Raw genomic sequence first — 7,649 nt, 5'->3', positions numbered from 1 at the left:
ATGGCAACAGTTGAGTGGAGTTATCTCTCTCTGGACCAAAGCTACACCAACCAGCTGAAGTATCCATAGAGTCATCCATTTGTTTTCGGTATGTTTAATGAAGACTGATCAGGTAATATCACTGGATGGTGTCTCTGGAACAGCCTGCAACCGACTGTTGACCTGTCCAGGCTTTAACCCAAATGTCTACACCCCCAGTGATCATTCAAAGAATAAGCAATATACAATATACAATGACTACTATATGAATGGATATTACAGATACATTGATTATACCTTGGCACAATGAAGCAGTGTATAATTTGTGACAAGGGCAATTGTCCCTTGTCTTGTCTATGAAGTATTAGATCTAGTTACCAGATTAGATACATGTTTTGCATCGTGTACTAACTCTGAATATGACATACAGCATATCTGTCGTCTTTTTAACTTTCTGCATTAGAATGGCCGGTGATTTGGGAGTGGGCTACTGTCATCACAGAACAACCTATCCATCAAAATGTGGCACTTTGCCTCCCCCTTTAGGAAACAATGAGCCACTACAGCTCCATCAGTGCCGTAAGCATTACTTCTGTTTGCTTATCTATAAGAGAAGTTTAATTTGTTTCTACTTTACTGACACTTTCTGTCACCATGACTAACACTTATGTATATATATATATATATATATATATATATATATATATATATTTACCCATATTTTCTGCTGTCAAGTGGCATTGAAGAAAATATTTTATACACAAAGCAAATGCATGCTGTTTTACACCTTTGTTAAATATATATTAACAAGGTCACTTTTCATAATTCAGAATATCTAATGCATGCCATAGAAAGCGTAGAATAGTGTGAAATTAGTTATTCTTTGAGGAACCTACAGGTATATGTTCATCTATTTGCACACTGATTATGTTAAAGTCTCTTCTGATGTCACATCTGGCTCAGAAGATGGAAGTTACAGTAACAGTTGGTGTAGAGACATTTGCTCAAGTTGTAAAACAAAACTAACCATCTTCATAACTCAAACCGTCTTGATGAGGAATCGACACATGAAATGGAAGGCAAGGTTTGTCCACTGCTGTAACCATGGCAACTGGCCAGGGAAGATGAAGGTCAACTATGCAAACACCAGTAAGAGAACCTTGTTAAGCTTTCAATCACATGTTGTCAGCAAGCATTTCACCTCAAACTGAACAGAGACGAAACCTGTCAGCAGGATAACGTCATTGTTGGTCTCCTCAGGGGAATTGTTAGGTATAATTAAATGCTACAGGTGTTGCAGCTTCATACCTTCAAAACAAAAACAGAAATGGTGAAGTTTTGTAAGTAGACTCAAAAGATGATGTACAATACATAGAATAATATAACACGGGACAGACAAAAACACATTATGTGGCAGCAGTGGCGGTTTTGGGCATGGGCGAACCGGTCAGCTGCCCGGGGCGTCACCTTCTCATGTCACGTGGGGGGCGGCACGAGCACTTAAAGAAAAAAAAGTCATCTGGACCGCAAAATGGTTTTCTATTATCTATCATATCACTGTGTGTGGAATTGGCAAATTGTCGCCCCCTGCAACTGCTGCGCCCCTGCTTGATGCTGTGTGAGAAAGGGGAAGGGAAGGGGGTGCGGAGGACAGTTCACCTCTGGGTCTCCCAAATGGAACGGACAAGGGGGGGGTCCACTGTATAGAGCAGTGATTATCAAACTGTGTGGCGCACCCAATGTTTTAACGTCCGCATCTCTTTAACGCGGAGCAGTAAACAAATCGCTCTCGCCGTAGACAGTGGTCTGCAACCCGCTTCTGAAGAGCCGCCCCTCTGCAGTGGCTTCCTGAACAGTGTTGTGTGTGTCGTGGACAGCACACACACACAGGCGCCGGGGCTCCTTCCCCCGCCCCGCTCACTCTCTCAGAGACACACACTTATTCATTATTCGTGTGCAAGTCGCTCCAAGCCACACATACAAACACACTCACAAGACCACGACTTTGCAATTACAACTTTATTAACATCACGCAAACTGTATCAGCAAACAAACACAACCATGGACAAGTTTCTGATTCGTACACATCTGCGCACATGTCCTGCAGCGCACATCATCTTGCGGCGCACTTCTGCAGAGCACATCGTCCTGCGGCGCACATCGTCCTGCGGCGCACATAGTCCTTCAGTGCACATCATGATGCGAGACAAGCTAATAACAGCTAACTGAAAATGGAACAGTTTAAGCTACCGTCGCCGTTGGTGTTAACCGGCAACTTGGGAGAAAATTGGAGACGATGGGAACAGCGCTTCCAAATATATATGACCGCGAGTGGTGCAGAAGGAAAGGACAAGAAGATCCAGGTAGCAATTCTACTGCACGCACTGGGTGAAGAGGCACTGGAAGTCTACAACACGCTTGAAAAGAATCTTGACAACGAGGATAATGAAACAGTGAGTGGAATTCTGGCAGCCTTCAAAGCATACTGTTTACCGAAGAAAAATACAGTGTTTGAACGATACCAGTTTTGGGCGCATCCTATAGCTGAGGACATAACAATTGAAAAGCATGTAACTGAACTGAAGAAGAAAAGTAAAGACTGTGAATTTGGCGCCTCGGAGAATGACATGATCAGAGACAAGATTGTCTTCAGCCTGAGCGATCAGCGCTTAAAGGAGAGACTTTTGAGAGAGCCTAATCTCACGTTGGAGAGAGCGATAGACACGTGTCGCGCTGCAGAGACCGCGAAGGCTCAGATACAGGCTATGGGTGCATCCAGAAACGAGACAGCGGTGCACGTGCTACACGAACGTAAAGCATGGGACAAGCAAACACTGAATAAAGTGAAACCTTCAGCAACATACATGCAAAGCAAAGGACCGAGCACAATATGCCGAAATTGTGGGAAGTCACACCAACCACGCCAATGTCCTGCATATGGAGCAACATGCAACAAATGTGGGAAGCAGAACCATTATGCAAGAATGTGCAGGACAGTTCAGACACAGACACGGAAAACAGTGCACGAAATAGACACAGAATTAGACGGACTGTTTATTGGCACAGTGGGACTTGACCAACTACAATCCAGAAGAGACAAGTCCTGGTTTTCAAGCATAACAGTTAACAACATGCCTGTCCAGTTTAAACTGGATACAGGAGCAGAGGCAAATGTCCTACCACTTAAGGTATTCAACTCCATGGCGAGGAAAACCAGATGGGAGAAGAGTGGAAAGTTTTCTCTGAAACCAACGAAAACAGTGCTGATAGCGTATGGAGGGACGAGGATGGAGCCTGAAGGGACGCTCACGCTCACATGTTTGACGTCAAAGGCCCAGGCAGACCTCACATTTTATGTGTCAAGGCACTCCACCGTACCCATCCTCGGCAGGGAGGCTTGTGAAGAGCTCAGCCTGATCAAAAGAGTGGACATCGACACATTGGCAGTGAAACATCCAGCGACAAAGGAAGACCTGATAGCCCAGCATCCATCAGTCTTCAATGGACTCGGTGAGTTTGATGGAGAATATCACATTCACACAGACCCCAACGTCGCACCAGTCATACATGGATGTAGGAAAATACCACTTGCAATTATGGACAGACTGAAAGTCACACTTGATAGCCTGCTGCAAGCTGATGTTATTGCAAAAGTGACTGAGCCCAGATCATGGGTAAACAGCCTAGTAGTCACTGAAAAGAAAGACAAGAGCAAGCTACGGCTCTGTCTGGATCCCAGTGACTTAAATAAAGCGATCCTGAGACAGCATTACTCCATTCCCACGACCGATGATGTGCTGAGCAAACTGGCTGGGAAGAAAATATTTTCTGTGCTTGATGAGAAAGATGGTTACTGGCAGGTGAAGCTGGATGAGGCCTCATCGCGGCTGTGCACTTTCAACACCCCGTGGGGGAGATACAGATTCAAACGCATGCCTTTTGGAATCAAATCAGCAAGTGAAGTTTTCCAACAGCGCAACTGTGAAACGTTCTGTGACATTAAGGGAGTCCATGTCATAGCAGATGATATGATCATCGCAGCATCCACAGAAGTGGAACATGATGATATACTACAAAAGGTTATAACGCGAGCAAAAGAAGCAAATGTAAAATTCAACAAAGAAATGATACAATTCAAAGTGAACAGTGTCAAGTACATGGGGCACGTGGTCACTGCAGAAGGAGTGAAGGCTGACGACACGAAAATAAAAGCCATCACAGCGATGCCGTCACCTGAGAACAAAGCAGGGCTACAGCGAATGTTGGGCATGATAAAATATCTCGCTCAATATATCCCAGGTGAGGCCACCCTCACAGCACCTTTGAGACAGCTGCTGCGCAAAGACATGGTGTGGCTGTGGCAACACGAACATGATGAGGCTATCAAGAGACTCAAAGAGGCCCTTACAAATGCACCGGTGCTCAAGTTTTTTGATCCAAGGAAACCGCTTGTTATACAGGCTGATGCATCGAAGGATGGGCTGGGAGCGTGTTTGCTTCAAGATGGACACCCAATAGCCTATGCATCAAGAGCCCTGACTGGATCGGAGCAGAATTATGCTCAGATAGAAAAAGAGCTCTTGGCCATCGTGTTCGCTGTCAAAAAGTTTCATCAATACGCCTATGGCGTGAGAGTTATTGTCCAGTCAGACCATAAGCCATTGGAGAACATCCTGAGAAAGCCCTTGGGTGCAGCACCATCCAGACTGCAAAGAATGCTACTGCAGCTACAGCAATATGACCTGAATGTCATCTACAAGCCAGGTAAAGAGATGCTAATTGCAGACACGCTGTCCCGAGCAGTCATACAGGAACAAGATACATCAGAAGACGACATGGCTGATGAGAGAGTGATCTACACCTTGGAGCCCACGGACGCTCTCAGCACAGAGTACCTAGAAAAGCTGAAAGGTGAGACACAGAAAGACGACGCACTGCAACTTCTTCAAAGCACACACAGAAAAGGCTGGCCACACCACAAGAAACAGGTGGACATGCGAATGGCACAATACTGGCCCATCAGACACACTGTGTCTGTGAGAGACGGTATAATGTTTGCTGGTGACAGAATTATCATCCCGAATGTGCTGAGACAAGAGATGCTGCAAAAGCTACACATGGCGCATCAAGGAGTGCAGAGAACAAAAGCACTGGCAAAAAGACGTTTTTACTGGCCACGAATAGCGAGAGACATAGAACAAATGGTTGAGGCCTGCAGTACATGTCAACAGCTCCAGCCCAGAAACCAGAGAGAGCCGATGATTTCACATGACATTCCAGAGCTCCCGTGGCACAAGCTGGGAGCAGACATCTTCGAAATACAAGGTCAGTCCTACCTTTTGATAGTGGACTACTTCTCAAAATACCCAGAAGTATTGAACATTAGGGACAAGACCGCCCACACCGTCATCATGAAAATGAAGTCAGTGTTTTCCAGACTGGGAATTCCAAAAGAGATAGTATGTGACCATGTTCCATTTGCAAGTCAGGAGATGCACAACTTTGCAACATCATGGGGCATAACACTCACTCATTCTAGCCCTGGCTATGCACAGTCTAACGGCCTAGCGGAGAGAAATGTGAAAACTGTAAAGCAGGTGATCAAAAAGGCACAGCAAACTGGGACAGACCATCATCTTGCACTTCTCACCCTGCGGAACACACCTGTTACGGGTATGATCTACTCTCCTGCTCAAATGCTCATGGGCAGGATACTGAGGAGCACTCTGCCAAGCTCCAGCGCCATTCTCCAGCCCGCAGTGCCCCAGGATGCACATTGCGCTCCAATGCCTACAGAGAAGACAGCAACACTACTACAACAGAGGCACGAAACAGCTTCCTGAACTGAGCCCTGGCAACACTGTGCACATGGAGACTGCACAGGGTTGGCGTCCAGCTGTAGTTACAGCAGGGCGAGCTGAACCTCGTTCCTACAACACACAGACATCATCTGGGCAACGCTACAGGCGCAACAGGCGTCATCTGAGGAAGACACCCGCCTGCACCCAGGTGAATTCAGGCTCAGGTTCGGACTGCGGGGATGAGGATTTGCCAAGTTCGCCATCTACAAGCACAGCAGAGACTATGGACTGTAATTCCTCATCCACACCAGACCTGACTCAAACCAGGAGTGGCCGAGTCATCAGACCCCCCAAGAGGTTCGAAGACTTTCAAATGAATCAACATTAAGGACTGTGGTAAAATGGCGTAAACGCAAGCTTACAGTCTAGTCTGTATGATCAGTAAAAAAAAAAGAAAAAAAAAAGGAATGTAAAATGATTTAAGTTGTGAAATGTTCAGTGTTGAAATGGTAAACTGTTTACGGTAAGTAATGAGGTCTACTTGAAAAGTGAAATGCTTGAATATCTGAAATGTTCTCTTATGATATTCTAAGTTACTTATTGTGTTCTTCTTACAGAGAGGTCAAAAAAACAGATAGATGTCATTTAGTCAGTTTTGTTGATGAAATCCTATTAGAAGAACAACAAACTTTGTGTTGATATGAGTTCATTAGTGCATCAGTTTAATTTCATTTGAGGTTGTTAAGCAGTTAAAATGATGAAGTTTATCTCCATGTTAAGAAAGGAGGATGTAGGATATAGTGCCGCGCACTAACACTGTTTCGGGTTCCCAACGGTCGCGGAGTGTTACACAAGGTGTTCAATGTGAGGCGTCTGGGAACGCACTTGATGCTGCTGTATTTTGGAGCTGAAGCACGCAATAAAGAAGTCATCTCATTATCTTCATTCCGGTCTCCGGTGGTTATAACAAACTATTACAGGCGAACATCATCTTGCAGAGCACATCGTCCTGCTGCGCACATCGTCCTTCAGTGCACATCATCGTGCGGAGCACTTCATCCTGCTGCACACATCGTCCTGTGGCGCACATCATCGTGCGGCGCACATCATCCTGCGGCGCACACATCATCCTGCGGCGCACATCATCCTGCGGCGCACATCATCCTGCAGCGCACTTCATCTTGCAGCGCACATCAAAGGAGGAGGGTTGGACCTAGAGTTCCACCCCACATAACAGCCTTTTGATTAAATTTGATATTCTAACATTTAACAATACAGGACAAAATAGATTTATGTATGTGGGTCTAGATACAGCATTAAAGTCATGAAGTTATATCAACAGAAGAATACGGAAGCGTATTGCATTCACTTTTATTTTTTTATTTTTTGGGGCATTTGTAAATTATACTGTGTTGTGCAGAATTGTGTGCATTGTTTTGTTTTTTCGGGGGGGCTGCTCGAGGGGGTCTCGCCCGGGGCGCATTTCCATGTAGAACCGCCACTGTGTGGCAGAGAAAGGAGAAAAAAATCAGCTCAGCAGCTGTGCAGTCTTTTGAGACACTGAATCCAATAATGTCAGAATATTTCCTAAGAGACTCGACTCCTATGTACAGGGAATCACGTACAGAGTTTATCCTCAAACTTTAAACTGAATTAATGATTCTGCAATATTTACTGTAACATAAAAAGCACAATAGATTACTATTGGTTTTTGTTCTCATTGTTAGGCCTAACCGGTTACCCTATTTATTTTTTCAAAGTACTTGATAAGATGTTCCATGCTTACAGTAATGCAACTGCAAGCATTGGACTGTTGAAATCACAACTCCAAACACTGTTTAGTTGAGCCTATCTACATAACGGTGGATA

Source organism: Pleuronectes platessa, chromosome 13, assembly GCF_947347685.1.
Source record: "Pleuronectes platessa chromosome 13, fPlePla1.1, whole genome shotgun sequence".
In the NCBI taxonomy this organism is placed as follows: domain Eukaryota; kingdom Metazoa; phylum Chordata; class Actinopteri; order Pleuronectiformes; family Pleuronectidae; genus Pleuronectes; species Pleuronectes platessa.
The sequence above is the reverse complement of the archived record's forward strand: the minus strand, read 5'-3'. Positions refer to the sequence as shown.